The sequence below is a fragment of the Eupeodes corollae genome, chromosome 3 (assembly GCF_945859685.1).
Source record: "Eupeodes corollae chromosome 3, idEupCoro1.1, whole genome shotgun sequence".
NCBI classification, from domain to species: Eukaryota; Metazoa; Arthropoda; class Insecta; order Diptera; family Syrphidae; genus Eupeodes; species Eupeodes corollae.
The window spans coordinates 55,468,491-55,483,773 of NC_079149.1; the positions used below are offsets into that span (position 1 = coordinate 55,468,491).

At 33.3% G+C, this 15,283-nt stretch overlaps 1 protein-coding gene across 1 annotated transcript in view; it reads right to left on the minus strand.

Annotated features, from left to right (window-relative positions):
- The window catches only part of LOC129952439 (uncharacterized), a 369,098-nt gene that overhangs the window by 276,484 nt on the left and 77,331 nt on the right, over positions 1-15,283 (minus strand). The window lies entirely within an intron of this gene.

The window sequence follows — 15,283 nt, forward strand, 5'->3', positions numbered from 1 at the left end:
TATATTAGCAGAATAATAGAAAATGGTGATTTTTTAAACCGGGTTTAATAGCTTAAGATAAAAGAAAAAAAATGACCAATTGAGAACTGAATCTTTAGTTTAGTCAATGCCTCAGCTATTAAACTAAAAAATTAAATTATTAAACAAATAACTGGAAATGCCATGATAAAACTTTTAATCTAATCTAAAAAAGCCCTAGAGAAAGCATTCTGAAAGCAGGCTAAAAATATCATTTTGAAAATGTTTTCTTTTTTAGTCCATTTATCAGTATTTTTAAGTAACAGAATTTGTATGATACAATTTTTTTAGAATAAGATATCATAACAACTTTTTACTACGGATTCGTCAAAGTGTCCAAGCTGCAATTCAGGCGTCCATAACAATCGATCCAAATTAATCGATTAAGCATTTCTCACAATCTATTATTGCCTATTGTACGATTTGGGCTCTGTAGAAGATAAACCTTATTTTTGGCTCAATGGGTTCGTCATTTAGCTAAATTTGCGTTATTGGTCAATTTGCTTCATTAATCACCACTTCCTTCAATAAAAATATTTATTTGGAGTGGTTTACTTGCCGGCGGTGTTATTGGGCCATACTTTTTATTGTAAAAATATTATCTAACAACTGTCAATGGCCAGCGTTACCTTGCCATGGTTAGCTATTACGTTTGGCCTGAATTAAAAAAATGTGGACCTGTTGAAACCAACAGGATGGTGCCACAAACCACACAGCACACAAACCACACAGCACACGTTAATTGATTTATCGACGAGAGTGTTAGCTCAAGAAACGGGTCTATAGGCCGCTTGTCACTATACTAACAAAGGGGGTCCAAAGAATCGACCGCTGCAAACTTATCCCCGGTGGTCGTATAAACAAAGTCGAGTAACATTCATACAATTTTTCATTGTACTTCAAGCCGATTGTAAAGTTTTTGAAATATTTTAAATGGTTTCCGTTTTATTTCAAACACAAATTCTTTTTCTAAGACTTTTCAACAATCATTCTTATTTCCAAGCCTCAAATATAAGAATGATCCTGAACTTAACTGAAGATGACTTTTCGTTGAAAATCTTGACCATTTTCATGCATTTTTAGGACTCGCAATCGGTAAAGGTAAGTTGTTGCTTGTGACGATCGTCTACTTGAGTTCTTGTGTAACTGATCTTTAAAATACTGATAGCAGCAATATTATCAGTGGTTCTTTATTTAGTGACAAATACGTTTTTATTTTACTCTTTAATATACTTTCACATAAGTTTTACTATTGTCGGTCGAGAAACTGCTTCACGATGTTCTAAGTGTGTGGGAATTGATGATGTTTTGAAGCTAAGTATATTTAAAAACGTTTCCTGTATTTTATTAACTTCCCATAGGAAATTATCGTAATGGGTCCGATTTGTCGAATTGAAAATTTTGACATTTCTCGACGTCCGTCGAGTAGAGTTGAAATGAAAGATTTTTAAAAAGAAGTCTGAGCTTGCGTGTACGTCAGTACGTTCGTGACGTTTTGTTCTTCGTCCATAGCTCAAAAACCAGAAGAGATATCGACTTCAAATAAATGTTGTTATACAGATAATAATGCAGATAGATGCAGAAAGGGCTGTCAAGAAAATTGCGTGGATGGTTTTTACCATATCAGTTTAAAAAAAAGGTGAACATTTTGGTGAACCCTAAATATCTCAAGAACCAATGATGCTAGGACTTAAATTTAATTGTATATTATGTATTGTAACGTGATACCAAACTAATATATTTTTGGAAAAAATCTAATGCAATATTAATTTTTAAATATAGTCTTAAAAAAAATTATTCATTGCTTACATGAATTAAAAAAAAAAATGTTAATTCCTTTCTGAGATAGCGAATTTTGAAAAAAAAAATCAAATCAAATATTTTTAAGACAATATAAGAACTTTTGCAGATAAAATGTATTAAAATCGGTTCACCAGTTCTTGATAAAACTTAATACAGTATAACGATTCTAAAACGGGTAGCCTTCTCGAGCAATACAAAAAAGTTTTTTTTTAGAAAGAACCCAAATTTTTGCTTTTTAGCTAAGAAAATTGTATGGGATTACTATCATAAAAATTGAAAAAACGGCCAACACCAATCGGCTTAAAACTTTAAATTCCAAGTTGGAACTCAATCGACTTATTAATAAAGGCTATAGACGCTAGGACGGACAGACAGACGGATGGAATCTGGTGACCCACTTCTTTCGGCTTCTCTCCCATCATAATGTCATGTTGAAAATGTCCTGCAATTAAGGACAAATTTGTATGAACAGGTGGATCAAAAAATAAATTTAGTTGATATTTAACTGAGATTTCCTTTTAAATGTAAGGATATGAAAATAGCATCTATATGGTTATTTTTTATTTTGAATTAATAAATAACAATTGTACCATACTTCGGCTCTTTGGACACCTTTTAATACATACATATCTTAAATCAACAACTCCCCTATTCAATTTCTTTAGGCTTTCTTTTATTGGAAGGTTTCATGCTAAAAATCATACAACCTGTGATTTTAAAAAGAATTCACAGGGGATATAACCCTCAAATTCAGATTCTCATCATTTAATCATACAATTTTGTTTACATCAACAAAATTATTTGTTGGTTTTCGCACCCTATTGAAAACTCATTTTATATTAAATAACTTTTCGTATCTGAAATATTTAAGGTACAATAATTTCAAACTTCGCAAGGTCTTCGTTGAACGGTAAGTACATTGTTAGGTAGTCAGGTTAGCTACCTATACGTTTACATTTACCATGCTGTTCATTTTTATTTGTACAACCAAACCAACTCGCTTACTTACATTTTTATATTTTTTTATAAGTACTCAGTTAAAACTTCCTGAAGGCAAGTAAAAATAATGATTTTGATCAAAGAAAAACAAAATATACAATTGAAAACAACCATTTTTATAGAAAAGATTGCCTCTAGCTAGGTTCACGACAAGAGTTTTTTTATGAGTTTTGATATAAAAGAGAGCATGTCAAAAGCAGATGAAAACATGCACATCGCTACTAAGCCCAAACGACCCCCTTTAGGTTTTTTTTTCTTGGAATATCTATTCCAAGTTCCAAGCACTATCAAAATATATGTACGTTTCAAGGTAGGTAGGTACACTGTCTACCTTTTATTATCGATTCAATTACGTACCCATTTAACATGATATCTATGTATGTACGTAGTACGTACCTAGCTAAGATATCTACGTTTTCCACAAGAATTTATTGTCGCTTAAAAGCTTCGAAGTATCTATAATATTCAACATGAAAAAGCCAAACTACAAAGAAGGAGAGAATCTAAGTTTTTGTCATATGTATTATGATAAAACGGTGCACAAGACGTTCAACCTCTCGCCATCGCCATTACCATCGCCATCAATGCGATCTTTTACCATAACTGCAGGCAAAGGAGCATTTTATAGTACCGACATATATCCTAGAGCTAAATTATGCATGGATAACAAGCAAAAGCATATAAATACAAATACACTTGACCCAGAAAGAGAACGGTGAAAGGCATACCGGAAGTCTAATGAATATGCCAACCTTTTATATGGCATATAAAGGAAACAAAATAAAAAAAAGGAGAAATAAAATTTGTCCACATTCACTCACGAAGTCACGAGTGGTATTTTTATGTTTATTAATAAAAAACACACGATACTAAAAAACAAAAACAATATAATATCAGTGCTAACAATACACAAAAGAGGGCTTTCCTTATGATTATGACTCCACTATGACTGCAGCAGTCCTCGAAATTGTAACAGTAATTGCATGCCTATTCCCTATTTTAAAGTAAAGGGTGGATCAAAAGTGTGTGAACGCTACTGTTTATTCTTTTCTTTTTTAAAGTATACTTATAAAACAAACTTGGGAGACTTAGTAAAATTATCACTAGATTATTTTAACCTAAGGATTAATGGTGTAATTTTAATGTGCGAACTCCAAGCACTGCGATCTTTCTGGAAGTGAAAGACCTCGCACTGCTTGAACTGAAAGCAATTTTTGCAAATATTAGAAATAGTCCAGAAACAGCAAAACAAAGACGATCTGGTCAACTCGTTGTGTCCTGCGGCACTGCTATATATCTTGATCCTACTTTTGATTGTATTCAAAAATTTGTATGGTTCTACTTTCAACTGAGCCTAGTTAGATAACTTCCAATTTTCAAACGAGTATGTTGCGTATTGGCTTGATATGATGACAAATGTACAACGAAGGATAATTAGTAACAGGAAAAAGTATACCTCTTGATCAACTGTTTTTAAGACATTTTAATTCAGAAAAAAGTATAAATTTGAGTTTCTGTTAACAAATTGGTCACTAAATGTCTGCATTATTGTCTTATTTAAATCCGAATTATCATTTACACTTTAGAAGATTTTTTCCGAAATCGCAAGAATTTGACGATGACTTTTGCGTTAGGTTAGGTTAGGTTAGAGTGGCTGTCTAGATATCATTGACACACGTAGACCTCAAGGGTCCATTGTGATACCACTAATGAGGTTACTCATGGGAGAGTAATGAATTTAAACAAACCATTTTGTGCTTTTAATAAAGTTAGAGAGACGTTTTGTGTCAATATTTGCCAGTTCACTGGTATTATCGAAGAAGGGATTACCGAGAAAGTAATTCCTTCTAATGGAGAGTGCTGGACATGTACATAGAAGGTGTTGGACTGTTTCCTCTTCCTCCTCGTCCATGCAGCTTCTACAGAAGTCATTTGTGTAGACCCCTAGCCTCAGAGCATGTCTACCTATGAGGCAGTGTCCCGTTATTACTCCAATTGTAGAGCTTATACTTTGTCTGCTTAGTGATATCAAGCCTTTTGACAGTTTTAATTCAATACTTGGCCATATTTGCTTGGTTGCCAGGCAGGTGGTACTTTGTGACCATCTAGTATTTGTTGTTTTTAAAGCATATTGCTTGAGAAGATATTTGCATGTAGCAAGTGGTGTTCCTATGTTATGTTTTTGTCTAACATAAGGCAGAAGTGTTCCGTTTTTGGCGAGCTCATCGGCTTTGCAATTTCCCGGAATGTCTCTGTGGCCCGGCACCCAAATGAGGTGAATGTTAAACTGTTCCGTCATCTCCTTCAGAGATGATTGACAATCGTGGACTGTTCGAGAGTTTGTGGAGACAGACGCGAGAGATTTAAGAGACTTTTGCGTTAGACAGTACCAAATGTTTAAAATCTTTTCTTCTTTCGTTTTTAATAGTTGCTGAAAGGATTATGTATGTTATAGGTGTAGCGTGATGGTAAGTGCCTAGGAAGTTTTGGGTTCAATTCCTGCCTGTGGATTAAGCATATAAATTGTAGGTTCCCAACATCCATGATATGACTCGTCACAGGAGTGTAAGAGAGTTGTAAGTCACTAAGCACTGGTTCGCTACGTTTCAGACAATTAACACACCTAATTTATTTTGAATTAAGGAGTAACGATTTTGCGAATTTGGTATATTTATTTGTAGAATCGAGATACATAGTAGGGGAACTGCAGTTTATTGGGAAAAATTCTTGGAACCGAATCGCAGCTTTTTTTACAAAAAAACTTAATTCGGGTAAGAATTAGGAGATCATAACAAAAGTGTTGTCTACGCTTTTGGTTTGCAAGAAATGACAAAACAGTGAAGTGATTTTATTCATATTCAGCTCATATTCATCAATAAACGAAATTACTGAAAATGAACTAACTTAAAATTGTGTGGTTTGGTTTAACTTCCGGAAATAATATTGAGCAATCTTTGAAGACGACACCGTCAATACAGATAGATAGATAGATAGATTTATTTTTATTACTTACAATTGTTAAATACTATAGTTTCGGTTACATTTACATAGTTTGGATGTTCATAACAAGTTTCCATGAGGCGTTAATCATACTTTTTAAGGGTATCAGTTTTTTTTTGAGATGTGAGGTTAACATTATATTAGATTTTAGGAGTATTCCAAGGTATTTGTATCCTGTCACAATTTCAATGGCCTCACCATTAAAGAACCACTTTTCATTTAAGTTTTTATTGTGTATTTCTTACTATCATTACTTTAGATTTTTCTTCAATTAATTTCCGTTAGTTTCCAGACTCTACAAAAATCAACTAGCTTATTTATCATACGTTTTAAACTTAGGGGTGATTCTGCTAAAAGCATCAAGTCATCTGCGTACATAAGTACCTTAACGTTTAGACCTGCAAAACTTATTCCATCGGGTAGATTCATTGATATATTATCAATGAATATAGCAAAGAGATCTGCACTTAAAAGACAACCTTGTTTGACGCCAGATTAAGTCTTAAACCATTCAGACATATCTATCCCATCCCAAACCGCTGATCGAGTGTTTTTGCACATATTTTTCAGGGCCAAAAGAAGTTTTGTCGACAGTTCCTTTTGTTACTGTTTGTAAAACAATGTTTGTCGATCTATCGAATCGAAAGCAGCTTGAAAGTCAACTAAAAATATGTACACGCTTCATGCTTGCCGAAGGAAATACTGTGAAATTGAGTTTGACGTGAAAATATGTTATCAACATTTATCAACTTCATTACTTGCTATCCAAATGTTGATGCGACTAAGGAGTACGGATGCAATATCTTTGCTATAGAATTCATGAACGATATCCCTCTATAATTATTTGCTAGGTTAACATCGCCTTTTTTAAAAATTGGATAGGCCAGAGAATATTGAAAAGCTTATGGAACCTTTTGTAAATAAAACTAAAAAGTTAAAAGTAGTGACCAAAGAGTACATAGTAAAATTAACAATAAATTTCGATAACAGAATTGATTTTTGCAACTAAAGAGAGTTTTCGACTGACGAAAAGTACCATACAATTTTTTGCGTTAAATAACAATTAAACTACAATTCAATAGCTAAAGAAGTATGTGTTTAAATCTCATCCAACAACTTTTGTGTACATTACATTGGGCTGAGAATAAAGCCCAATATCAAGGTGTTGCATCTATGCACGGATAAGCAAAGCAACCGTCAGCAGAGTAGTTCACCGAGTGTCAAATATTATTATTTATGAATTTATCTCTAACACTATGTGCTGATCACGAATATTTAAGGAAGGCTTCGGCTTTTCAATGAGAATTTCCTTATTTAGCTGGATATGTTGACGATACCATGTTTCAACAATTTTTATCATTACATATTTGATCTGAGTAAACACAATCCCTAATGGGAAACACATACAAAGAACCTTGTTAACCAGCTAAAACGCCGGAACAATGCTTTACAAATTATTTGCTCAAAGCGGAAAATTCTACATCTTTAAACTGCACTTCAAATTGCGAAAACTTTAGTCGCCGGTACCATCCAACACGATTTAACTTTTTTATGTGAACTCCAATAGAAAACGTAAGCAACATTAACTCAGCCATTACCGATTGCTTTCAAACAGCCTCAGAAGCCTTGAGATCCACCAAAATAGAAGCTCTAATGTTAGAAGGAGGCTAAGAATTCTTTGAAAGCTTTGGGAAAAAAATGCAATTAACCTTATCAACAAAACTCTTACAGATCCAGACCATCCCTCTTCAAAGCTTCTAAAGAAGCCACTAACACCGCACAAATAAATATGAAAAATTGTATGTCAGCGCTTATAAAAATGATAGTTCCAAATCCAAGCATTTTGTTATCCAATAACACGCAGAAAATAGAAGACAAGAAATGTACGTTCCATAAACACTAACCTTGCCAAATTTAAAAAGGAATATACTACTGCTGAAATATTTAGTATGCTACACGAAGAAATGATCTCTGCCTCTAATGTCGGCAGAATCCTTTACATAGACGGTTCACACAAAGAAGAACATTGGCGTTCATATGAAGTCATTCAGTTGCAACCAAATTCTCATACATTGTTTATACTCTAATAACAATATTATGCTTTCATTGATTCCGGGTCATTCCGGTATCAAAAGAAATGAGGCTGCAGATCTTGCCGCAAGAACGGCTAACAACTTCTCACACATTGTAGAGTCAGGACTATAAAAAAGAGCTTATCGAAAGTTGGCAAAACTCTAAAACATTTTTAAGAATCCATACAATCTTTCTCTTAGCAGAGAAGACAGTATAAAACTTTCCCAAATTAGAGTTGGCCTTGTCGATTGATCTTTTCACCGCCATATTGATGTATCCTCAGATAACATAGCTGAAAAACTTGCCGAACGTAGTACGTTCCATCCAATATATGAAAGATGGCACAACGGCTCATCAAAAATTTGACGACATATAATTTTTTTAAGTCTAAAAATTAAAAACTTAATTAATTAATTAAAGTCTTTGAAGTAACAGTGTACCTTAAGGAACTATCCACAGGCTTTAATGTCGCAGATGTCTTAATGTATATGAAATTTATTATCACTTTAAATACAAAAGTTTTGACCCACCCTGTGTTGTGTATGGAGGCATGTATAGCTTTATGGTGGCCAAATTAGCTGCTGAAAGTGAAACAGTTCTGTGCAACGATAACAATTGTAAATTATTATTATGGTCATATGTACTCTATAATGCGGTTGAGTGTGGGAGTAATAGTGTTTGAAGTAGCAGCGAAAACTTCTTTTTTTATTGTTTTGAAAATATGGTGCGTGGGTCGGTCGGTCGGTCGTTTGCTTGATTGGCACTCGAGTCAAAGCTAGCACTTGTAACAGTAGACTGTAAAGGGGTTCTATTTTTGTATAATTAACCAGGGCTTTTGTATGGAACAAGCTTGCATGTGGAATAGTGGTATACTTACCTAGTTTCCTATTTCCATAACCCTAGGTATAGGCCTTGTCTACTAGCGTGAAATGTTGTATTGTTACTTCTTCTATTTTATAAGGCTTGAAAATGGTTTCATTTGAAAACAAGTCGCGATAGGTAAAATACTAACCCATGTACATCCATGTTGTTGGCACTTCAAAGTTTCCCTTAGAAGGTAGCAGAATATGTAGAATTTTATTTGAAAATTATGTATGCAGTCCTTTTTTCATCAATTTGTATTCAAATAGATAAGTAAGGCCCTTGGGTGTTTCATTGTTACCATCAGAGTGAGACAAGAGTGATTTTATAAAATATTCACAGAATATTCTAATTTAATAAATCAATAATATATATCTATTTGTTTTAAACAAATACTTGAATAATAAATAAATCTATAAAGTGAGAATATATGATGTGAGGATAAATTTCAGTTAAATATACATAAATAAAAACAATATACGTTATTTAATGTGTGCATTGATACTAAGGTTGATTTTTTAAAACATCTTTTGATGTTCATGTTTTGTTTGAAACTACTTCGTAAGCACTCTATTAACCAAAGCATTCTGTTTTAAAAGGATCAAGGGTTTTTCAATAAGAGATTTCATTTGGAGAAGTTTGCTATTTAGACGTCAGCCAATTTTGAAGCCGTGATCTTTTGACAAGTAAATACTACGACAATATTAAAAATAAATCGATACACAGTTTTTTTAAATTCTATACAAAAATAGTTAATATTTTGCAGTTACATACCGCTTGTGTAAAACAAATTAAATAGAAACAAAATTTTAGACATCTAGTAAAAAAGCTTTAACAATTGAGCTGAAAAATTATTGAAAAAAGTTTCAGAAATCCTAGAGGTATTGTTGGAGAAAACTTGTGTTTAACACAATCCAGCAACGTAAGACATTGGGAACAACCAAAAAATGTTCTAAGAGCTCGACGCACAAAAACAAAAAATTAGAGATCATTTAATTAAAAGACTGCCGACTAAGCTCATTTCTTTGTTCAAACCAAATAAAATCAGATATGAAGTCGGTATTTGTTTGTGTTTGAAAAAAACACGTCTCTCAAAATAGAACTTAAAATACCGAAAAAGTGTTATGGTATGAGAAGTTTTCTCTTGGCACGGTGAGTTGGACAAATTATTGGAGTAAACTCAAGAATCGACCAACCAAAGTATTATGGCAATTACTCCGTGTAATCTCTTTCTATGAAAGATAACGATCCAATGCAAACTTCTCAGTTAGTTAAATCGTTTTTACAAGATAATTGTGTTAACATTCTGAAATGGCTGGCTTTTTTTACATATGTTTAATATACTATAGAACTTTCGGGTTGTCGGTAGGGTTTTGGTCAACATAAGTGAAACTGATGAAAACATTTGAAAATTTGATGAATCGACACAGTGAGCGTATCTCAAGGACGACGATGTTTTGACAAACACTCAGGTTTGTCGACTCTTCTTTGATCATTAAACATTTTATATAGACATTATAGGGTTTTATTGTACAGTTAATCCAAGAACTGAAGCCAGTTCAATCCAAAAATTATTTTTAAAAAGTCTTTTCCTCCTTAACGTGTCACTGTTGCGCAAACTATGAAAAATACAAATTCGAAAATGAGGCTAGTGCAATTTTTATGACGGGAATTGAAAGGTATTGATGTTTATTTTTAAGTGGACGCACGTATGAACAATTAACAAAAAATCTAGCATTTAAGAAGAAAAGCTTCCTGACCATTATGATATTTCTAAACCAGGTAAGAAGCATCAAAAAAATCCAAAGAATACAAGGGCATCAGTGTATGCGCCTTTTGAATTTCTATTTTGTAACTGGAATTTTTTGGTGAATTTTCTGGCTTCCAGGAATATGAAAAACAATTCAAAAATTGTGATTAATTTACATTTTGGTGGACCTTTTCAAGACCTTTTATTACTTATTCCTTTTTTTATTTTCAAAACGCTGTACCTCCGCTGTGTACAAAGTTAAGCTTTGGTTTGTAATCAGATTTAGTACAATAAATATTTCGAAACTTAAAATTTCTGTTTATAGTAGTTATGGATGGACCACTTTTGCAGACTGTATAATGGCGACGACGAACTGAATTCCGCTGTCAGGCAGGATGATCCATTCAACATAGACGACGAAAGCCAACAATCTCCTCCACCCGACTTAGACGAAGTAAAGTCTAAACTGAAGTCTAATAAAGCCTCTGGAGCGGATGGCTTGAATGCCGAGCTCTCTAAAGCAGCTGGAGATAAGTTGGTTAGGAGCATGCACCAACTTATCTGTAAGATATGGTCGGAAGAAAGCATGTTCGATGAATGGAACCTCAGTATTGTTTGCCCGATCCTGAAAAAAGGAGACCCTCTAAACTGCACCAACTAAAGAGGAATCAGTCTACTTAACTTCGCCTATGAAATCTTCTCTGCCGTAATATGTGAACATCTAAAGCCCATCGTCAACAACCTGATAGGTCCTTATCAGTGTGGTTTTAGACCAGGAAAGTCCACAGTTGATCAAATATTCTCATTACTGCAGATCCTGGAAAAAATCAAGAACACCAAATCGACACCCACCATCTTTTCATCGATTTCAAGGCTGCATATGAAAGCATCTACATGGACGAGCTGTATAGAGCCATGTCTAGTTTTGGCATCCCTGCCAAGCTCTTTCGTTTGTGCAGGATGATCATGGAGAATTCACGCTGCTCCATAAAGGTTGCAAACAACTTAACAGAAAATTTCGATGTCAAAAAAGGTTTAAGACAAGGTGATGCGCGGTCATGTGATTTTTTTTACATCGTGCTTGAAAGAATAGTGCAGAACTCACACGTCAACATTAGAGGCACTATCTTTCAAAACTCTGCCCAATTACTAGCATATGCTGATGACATTGACATAATCGGAAGAACTCAGCGTGATGTCAATGGGGCTTTTGTGAGTATTGAGGCAGAGGCGCCAAAAATGGATTTAACGGTTAATGAAGGCAAAACAAAGTACATGCTGTCGTCAAGAAAGGACATTCAACACCGACGTCTTGGTCAAAACGTCACCATCGACAGACGTAACTTTAAGGTAGTCAAGGACTTCGTCTACCCAGGCTCAGCTGTAAAGGCAGAAAACAACACCAGCGCTAAGATCAAACGCAGAATAACTCTTGCTAACGGCTGTTTCTTTGGACTAAGAAAAAGCAATTGAGTGGTAAAGTCCTCTCTCGAGGGACCAAAGTGTTGCTTTATAAGACCCTTATCATCCCCGTCCTGCTATACGGTGCAGAAGCATGGACTATGACAAAAGGGGATGAAAGCACCTTGAGTCACTTCGACAGAAAAGTTTCTTCGTGTGATCTACGAGCGCATGGAAACCATGCGGGCTCTGGCCCGGAAAGTCTTCGAATCCACACCCACAGAACAGCGCAGTAGAGGAAGACCACGGGAAGGCGCGCACAAGTGGAAGGTGACCTCACCCAACTTGGAGCGCGAAACTGGAGACATCTAGCTACGGACCGAGCTAGATGGAGAAGTTTGTTGGGTTAGGCCCTAGTTCACACAGGACTGTAGCTCCACCTTAAGTAAGTAAGTAATTTATAGTCGTTCCTTTCTATGAAGGTTTAGATGTATAAATAATAAATAAATCGTTGCACATGCCAAATTGGGAAAAATGCGGCAATAAATACAGACATTAAGCTTTCTTCATTTCACTGCGGCAGGACAATGGAGGAAAACATTGCTGCCCCAGATACATTTTAAATTTCTTTGTAAACTAAAATAAAAATGAAGACATTATTTTAATAGACTTTTTTAGTCAGTTTGACTTGATACAAATAAATCATATTTCTAATAGCGTATGTGGCATACTTGACCTTATTTTTGTAGATAAAGAATTTAATATTTATGTTGAAAAATAAGATACTCCAATTGTGAAAAACTCTGACCATCAAATTGCACTTGAAAGAAACTTAAATTTGTATACTTTTATGAAAAAAGTTTTGAATAATAATACTTTTATACTTAATTAAAATAAGGCTAACTTTGATGCAATGAATGAGTATTTTTTGTCTAATCCTTGGGAATCGCTTTTATCTAAAACTGAATTAAATAACTAGTGATACTTAGAATCTATTGTCAATGAATCTGTACTTAGATTTGTTCCAAATAAAAAATACAAATCTAGAAGTAATCCTGCATGGTTTAACAAGAGACTTATAAATCTTAAAAAGATACAAAATAAATCTTTTAAGTTATTTAAAATAATCGCCATTATCCAAATTTGAGGTCTAAGCATTTGTCTATTCAAAAAGAATTAGATACGTTTAATAAATTTTTATAACGGGCTAATTTGTTCTCTATTGAGTCAATTATTAAATATAAAAGTGAACATTTTCGAAAGTTCAATAATGCTAAGCGCAAATCAATGGGTATCTAAGCTGAATAAATCAAGTGATGTTAAAAAAAATGTGTATCTTAATTGCTGTTTATTTTCAGTCTGTTTACTTCACAAACACTCCAACGAATGTTTGTATACTAAGAATTTATTCTATCGTTAACATAGGGTCTATAGTTCTGACGGTTTCTGAAGTAGAATCGTGCTTATTAGGTTTAGATATCAACACAAATGCAGGCCCTGATCGGATCCCACTCATTTTATTGCTTAAATATTCCTCATCTTTAGCTATTCCATTGACAGCCATTTTCAACATATCGTTCTCAAAAGTTTTTTTTTTTTAATCTGGATCTAAACAAGAAATTACAAATTTTAGACCAATCAGCAAATTATCTGCTGGTCCTAAGTTATTTTAGAAATTAGTCTGTGAATTTTCAATTAAAAAAATTTGTATCCGATTTTCAACGCATCTGGAAGATCTACAACCACTAATCTTTCATTAATGACTAGCTATATCGTAAATAATTTTGAATCTTATCGTCAAACTTATATAATTTTGACTGATTTTGCTAAAGCGTTTGACCGCGTTAATCATAATATTCTTTTACACAAACTTTTGGAACTGGGATTTCATTCTAAGTTTCTGGATTAGTTGAAACCTTATTTAACATCGAGAGTTCAAGTCGTTAATATTGACGAATATCACTCTAATCAAATATTGGTTCCATCTGGTGTCCCTCAGGGAAGCCACTTAGGCCCTTTTATGTTCCTGCATTTTGTAAATGATACTACCAAAATTCTTCAATTCACAGTATCTTCTTTTTGCAGACGACATTAAACTATATCGTTGTACTAAATGTTGTGATAATTGTGTTTTATTAAATGATGACGTAAATAATTGATGTAATTTAAACTCCTTATATATCAATATTTCAAAATGCCAAGTTATGTCTTGCTTTCGTAAGATTTTTCCAATCTTTTACGAGTATCAAACTGATAGTTCTACTTTGGATCATGTGACACAAAAGAAAGATTTAGGTGTTATCCTTGATAATTCATCAAAAGAAATAGTAAGGAATTTACAGATCCATATACCATAAAGATTCTTTATATTTTTCTGGTTCGATCTTTGCTTGAAACACAGTTTGGAACCCTTACTACAATACATCAATTGTAAGAATCGTGAAAATCAAGACAAATATTTCAGGTTAATGTATTATAAACTTCATTGGGAATAATTGTCATTCCATCGATCGTATGAAACTAGATTTCTCTTATTTGGTATGCAGAGTTTGGCAAATCGGCAAATCATATTTAATATGCTCAACTTCTTGCACTTATATCTATTCATGTTCTTAGTTTTAATTCCAGAGATAATATTTTTTTTTTACGAGCAATTTCATAGATCTAACTATGATCGTAATGAACCGATTTCTCGTGGCATCAGAGAAGCAAACTCAGTTTGTACTAGTTTGGACTTTTTTAGAATTTGCTCTAGAGATACATTTAAAATATGTGTTTTAAATGTACTTAGAACTACTTGACGTTTGCATATATTTATATATGTTTTTATTTTTATATACATATATTATTACAGTTATACTGAGATATTTGTATCTATTAGTCTAAAAGAGATTGTGATTGATTAATAAATAAATAATGAAATAATATTATTACTTTGAATTTTTCATTATCAGTACGACCAAAAAAAATGGACAAATGGCAATTTTCGAACGCTCAAAAAACGCTCCAGAAACCCTTCCAGACGGTGGAATTTAATATACAGGAATTTTGGTTATCACTCTACTCCTGAAATTTGTTTGCCTGCTCTATGTCTATTATTGATTCTGAAGTTAAAAGAGGTAAGAAGAGTTTTTCTGCCTGAGAACTTGGTCTTGTATATGAGGATACAAAAGTACAACATAATTATGGAATGTCTATATAAAGTTCTTTACGTCAACATATTTTATTTCTATTTTTTTCAATATGCATGCATTTAAATGAATTATTAATTATTTTAACTATCAATTTTCATATCCTTAAAATTGATTTTATGTACAAAATGATAAAATATATTTGTATAACAATGATTTACTTATGTGAAACATTTGTATGTGAAAT